The sequence below is a fragment of the Calidris pugnax genome, unplaced genomic scaffold (assembly GCF_001431845.1).
Source record: "Calidris pugnax isolate Ruff unplaced genomic scaffold, ASM143184v1 scaffold219, whole genome shotgun sequence".
NCBI lineage: Eukaryota > Metazoa > Chordata > Aves > Charadriiformes > Scolopacidae > Calidris > Calidris pugnax.
In genome coordinates, this window is record NW_015094507.1 from 8410682 (window position 1) to 8416963 (window position 6282).

The 6282-nt window shown below is 40.3% G+C and overlaps 1 protein-coding gene across 1 annotated transcript in view; it reads right to left on the bottom strand.

Annotated features, from left to right (window-relative positions):
• Nucleotides 1-1248, bottom strand: part of LOC106901588 (transmembrane protein FLJ37396) — a 60335-nt gene extending 59087 nt beyond the window's left edge. Inside the window, 1 exon segment of the mRNA XM_014964434.1 lies at nt 1094-1248. The gene's annotated coding sequence lies outside the window, so the exon portion shown is untranslated.
• Between the last annotated feature and the right edge of the window lie 5034 nt (nt 1249-6282).

Sequence of the window (6282 nt, forward strand, 5' to 3'; positions counted from 1 at the left end):
TGACAGGCATCCTTCACAATTTAGACAACTTCCTTCCTAATATGCACATATCACCGAAGGAGGGGCTGAGAAATCCTCTGGAGGAAAACTATTTTTTAATTCTCATGCATCCATATACTTACAGCAAGCATACATTACAGAATTTTTTTTTCACTGAATAAAATGGAATGCATGTAAATTAAAAACACAGGTGAAAATTGGACCATTAAAATAAGGGCTCCTGAGTCTTGTCCAAAAACAATACATGGGAAACTGCTGTAACATCTTAGAGCCCTAAGGAGATAGGAGCTGGAGGGGTTGTGTGATCATCTACAACTTCCACTGCTTTCAGGCAGGGAAAAGTAAATCTGTTCCCTAAAGGTGTTTGTCTATCCTCTTCTTAAGGACCTCCAATCAAGGATGGTCAGCAACCTCCTAGTCCAGATATGAGTGTTTAATTAACAGAATCTTTGGAAAGTTTGAATTTAGGCCATTATTTTCTGTCCTATTCATAAGTGCAAACAGAAGTTTATTCCCTATGTCTTTACAGCAATCTCCCATGTGTCTGAAGACTTATAACCCAGAGAAAATGGAGACATAAGTCCAGCTCCTTTTTGCCTCACGTGTGCTGGTCAAGCGTCCTTGACCTCTGTTTTCCTCCAAATATTCTCCAGGTGTTCTAAAGCTTCCTTGAAACATAATTCCAAACCCGGGTACATTGCCATAGCTTGCATCTCATCATCGCTGAGAAAAGTGAGAGCAGTTGCCTTATATGCAACCATTCTGTTTATACATCTCAGCGTTATGTCTGAAGCTACTTCAGTGGAAGAAAATACTTGACATGCTAGGGAGATTTAAAGTTTTGTTTGCAATACACACATGAAATCAATTTAGTTTATGTTTTGACATTCTTTTCCATTTCAACCATAATTCTGTGGTAGACACACAATGAAAAAGCTGCTATTCCTGGCTCCCATGTGTGTATTCAGGTCTCAAAACCGAACAGTTATATAAACACATGACTTTTGTATCATGACTAAAAAAATCTCCAAAGAGACACAATACATTGCTATAATCTCACTCTCTCCCTCATTCCCCAGGAAATTCTTGTTACCTGTATGCCCAACTTGGTATTCCCTGGAGTATCCAGTTGTATTCTATTTCTGCCTTTGGCTCTGCCAGCTGTGCTGCTAGTTCTTGTTCCAGCTGCTGGACTTGCCAGTAGAAGAGATCTGGTATACTTCATCCATTTTGCCTATTTCAGTTTGGTAGACCAAAAGACTAAATAAGTCAAGAAGCAGCTCCTTTATCAAGAGCAAATCACTTGTGAATTCTGGACCTGGAAAACTGTCTACATAAAAACACAAATGCCCACTCCTATATAGACAATACATAATATATAGCAACTTCATTAAATAATTGGTTATTCACCATCTCCTTTAACAAGAAGACTTTCCTTTTAATATCAGGAACAGAACTGGGTGAATGTGATATTTCCCATTTTGATTGCCAGCCTGAGGAAAATAGGAGAAAAAATGGTTTTGGCCAAAAATTTTCAAGAATCCTCCTGCACACCACTAACAAATGCCATCTTCTGCCTCCCTCATCCAGTTTCTTAAGGACACTTCAGAAATGTTAGGTAATTAAAAATGAAACATAGTGTGCTGAAGAAAACATTTTACATAAGAAGAACTGAAACTTTTTGCTTTCATTTCTTTCCGAAACAAAATACGCTTACATTCAAATTCTATTTTCTCCCCATTTGTCTCACCTGAAACTATCACTTGAAGTTTACCAGAATACAAGGAATGAAAGAATTTGCAAGACATGCCACTTTTTGCAAATGTACTGTCTGTAAATAATCCACTAATACCAAAGTCACTCCATTCTAATGGGAAATACGTGCTTTGTGAGAATTTCTAATGTAGCCGTGCTCTCTTCCCAACATCTGGAATTATGGTTATTCTATTCACTTGTCAGTGAGGGACATAATGAGTTAGAAAGCAAAAACAAAAAAGGAAACAGTCTTTTAAAGGGAAGAAGCAAGTTGTTGCAGAAAGGTTTGGGGGTTCTTTCTTGCGGGCAAAGGGGAAGAAGAGGTGAACTCATTTGTAATCACAGAGCAACCATCTGTAGCACCTATTTCTAAATGCTTTGCAGAAACTGGCTGCTCTGGGGACATAGTTTCTCCTTTTTTTTCATGAGAGACCACTGAAAAACAACAGCTGTTGGTCCAGTCACAGGTCTAACTTGACAAACACAGGAGATGGCCAACAGGCTGAATACAGCAGTGCAGGATGTACCTTTCAGGCACTCTTCTTGGCTGATGGTATCCAAAGGTCTTGAGCAAATCCTTACCTCTTGTTATGGAACTGGCCTCGCTGGTAAGAGCTGCAAAGAAAGCAACTGTGGGAAGGAATCAGAGAACTCAAATCTCTGAATTTCAGATGAATTTCACAGCTGAGAGAAGAGGAAATTCAAATAAAAAGGAACAAAAGATACACCAGGGGATAGGATGACTAAAATGAGAAAGGAAGTGTTACCTAAAAAATCTAAGATTTTACCAAACCCAGCTAGAGACCTGGGTGAAATCAGTAAGAAGCAGCCAGTATATTCATACACAACAAAGAGATGCCTAGGTTAGAGCTTGAACTAGTGAGGCAAGACATGAAAGCTGACACTGTAAGCATAATATAAACAAAGTGGAATAGAAACCACACCTTGGCAGCAGGATATGAGATGCTTTGGAAAGACCGAATTTATGGTAAAGGTGATGGGATAGTCTGGTATTTTAATGTATTGACAGTTATGAACAGCTAGTAGAGGTAAAAGGTCAAAGGGAATCGATTTGCATTAATTTACTTACTTTGAGGAATAGAGATGGAGATTTTAATTAGATTAGTACTGAAATATCTTCAGTTACTCACTGAACCTAGATGGTATTTCAGAGAGTTTTGGTAAGTGGTGAGAACATTAGAGAAGTGATCGTTATCTGAGTTAGAATGGAAGAATAAAACCAGAAGTGTATGTAAAGTATTATAGTCCAAAAGAGCTAATTTAGAGAAACTAATAAAAGTAATTAGAAAACTCATGCAACTAATACCTCAAGAATTTTAACACTGGAGAAGCTGTAGAATCTTTTGCCTGCAAAATAAAAGAATAAAAGCAGGGGGAATGCTCTGGAAGTAAGGATAGTGGAACCCACCAAAAAGTAATCAAGAGTAGGCACAGAACCAAAACAGGGGAAAAAAAAAGAAAAAAGGAAAAAATTAAAATATCAGAGGCCTAGGCTTAGGGAAGCCTAGAACGAAAACAAGAAATATCAGCTACATTAAAAATTACTACGGAAAATAAAGAGTAGGCATTTTTTTCAGCTATATAAGTAAGAAGGAGCCAAAAGAAAAGAAGAGATGCCACTATGCAAGCAGTGGAGTTCAGATAAAAATAATTCAGGTAGGGCTATAAAACTAATAGGAATTATTTAACTCTGCTTTATGAGAACATGGAAGTAAAGCTAGGGTAGCAGAGTGATGTAGTGGGAATATGAATTAATCTTTCAGGGTATAAAGCAAAACTTTTGGCAAAATAATAAAGCTGTCCATAAACAAACTCAAGTTGCAAAAAGAAGTCATCATAAGAAAAATAAAACCCTATAGTAGTCTTGTATTTCTGAACCACAGAGCACTGAGCTCCTCATCTCCTAGTTTGGGATCAGTGAGGCTACTCATCGTGGGGAAGTTACAGCAAGCGTGTTCTCAGGACAGGCACCCACATTTAGGCCAATGGATGAGAAACTGACATGAAAACAGGAGGAAAAATGGTTGGACGCAGGGCAATGCACAGGATTCCCAGGCTACCACCAGCCCAGGACTTACCCAGTACTTTTGAAGATTTTCAAGAGCTAACTCAGGATCCCCAGAAATCTGAGGAAGGAGCTCCATATTTCATCAGAACTTCTCCAGCCTAACTCTGTACAGTATAAATATCTTCATTTAAGCTCACAGATCACCCCAGACTCCCGTTGTAGTTGCTAGAGAGAACCAGGAATTTGGGATAAGATTCATCTGACCTGTTTCAGCTGTTACCTTAGGGTAACGCTTTCAGAAATGCTTGATTCTCTCCACTGATGGAAGACATACTACGGGACCCACATGGGGAGCCCTTGGAGACCTTCAGGCAAGCACCAGAACTGCAACCCAAGCGACCTCCAGAAGCTTCAACAGACCCCAGCAGGGGATATGGCAGAGGCAGCCTCGCCCACTTCAGTGCAGACCACCTGAGGATAACAGAAAATCTTTCATCAGAAATAAGAGCATATGATTTATTATCCCCACTTCCTCGGGTTTTTTTCTGCTATAAAAATCACCATGTGTTTGTACGGCACTCTTATTCTGGGAATGTCTTTTGGTCCACATAAACATCTGCACTTAGTTATGTTAGCCAGTATCCAAATCCCAGCGAGATCCTGCCCTGATTATTTTGCTGGGAGTGTTTTTGCCAGCTTCTATTCCCAGAACACACTGGATTTATAGCTATGTCCAACCTCCAGCTTTGCTGGTTAGAGGATTGTAACACACATGCTCAAACTGAATGCCTTTTGTACTAGGACAAAGTCTTTCCAGCACACTTAAGTTACAGACCACTAATTTGTGCTAGCATATTTCATTAGCAGCAGGAAAGTGAGCTATTGTTGGATACAATTTGATGGTCTGTATTTTTAATTATACTGTTTGACCTACATCTTTTGTCCAATTTCCTTAATGTCTAATCATAAAATACGACCCTAGATTCAAATACTAACAAAACCTGTTGTGGCAATTTTGCATAACTCAGTGTAAAAGGACCCAGATTTTGAGTAAATAAGCCAATTAGTCTTTTTTTTTTTTTTTTTGGATCAGTGCGTGGGTTTGTCTGCTGTCCTTTTTAGCTAGATTCAAAACATTCATAAAAAAATACACAGTTTTGTCTGAGAAGACAAACAAAAACATGCAAAATATAAATCAAAACAAGGATCTGTAAAAGTGTAGAGCAAGCACTTATTCAGCCAAAACATATTGTTCTTGTGAAGAAGCCTGCTCTGACCACTCCGCTTTCTCCAAACGTACGTTTATGGAGTTCAAAGCCAGAACTTCTTTGGAGTGTAAAGACGTGAAGCATCCAGATGCCAGCAAAGCTCACTCTGCGTGCCCAATTCTTGCAGAGCTGAACCTCGCCAGCATTTGTGCACAAGGCTAACTTTACCACTGAGGTTTCTGCAAAATTATTCACCGCCGCATATTTATTTGAAGACTGACTTATCTTATGTGATTGACAATTGCCTCAAACTGTGAATATGCTAATCAATAAATACATAAGCTGATCTCCTACCCTACGCATCTCCCACCCCCCAAAGATACAATCTAAAAACAAATTTCCTGTGTTTCTTTAAGTAAGAAAACTTGTTCGGGATACACTGTCTTTATATCCAGTTTGACTCCCTCAGCCCATGCAGAAGCGCATCTGCTTTGCTTTATTGTGTGAAAACACATGCATTAGAGAAAGAAAAGCTCCAGAAAAAAAAAAAAAAAGCAGTACAAAAGAATTATTAAAATAAAATTAAATCTTCTAAGTTGAAATACAAGTGATGTACCCCTGTCAACTACTGTCAGCTCACGTATCATCCGTTCATATTTTCCCCTCTCAAATCCCAGCTCCAGGCTGGGATAGCCCAGCAGCTTTTTCAGCTCCCTGTCCTGCTCCGAAGCAGGCAGGGACGCAAAAATCCCAGCTGCTGGGAGGACCAGCAGTTTTTCCCTTCAGTTCAGGCACTGGCCCCAGAGAAAGCCAAACACAGCAGCTTTACTCTGGAACTGGACAGCCCCTGTCGGCACGCACATTTTGAAGACTTGACTATTCAACGTTTCCGTAGTTTTAAGCACTGACCCAGGCAATACCTGCTTGACTGACCCAAAGCTTCTGCCTTCCACCGCAGCCCCTTGTCCGAGAGAGGAGTTGGGGCCCTCCTTCTCCAGCTCCGGCACCAAAATGGCCCCCTCTCTATAGTTAACAAAAACACCAGGTCAAGGCACAGAGGGAGCAGGTGACTGAAGTGCTGGCTCCCTGCTTGGACAGGCCCAGCTGTCCCTATAGCAACCCCAAGCTATAGGAGCTGTGATGGCCTCTCAGCCCCCAACCTTTGGCGCATCCTGCTCTCGCTCCTGCCCCCGCACAATGCCATTCTATCAGTTTTTATGATTTTGGGGCAAGTTGCTTACAATTTTTCTCTCTTAATCCAACACCCAATGGTTTTTGTCTAGGGCTTGG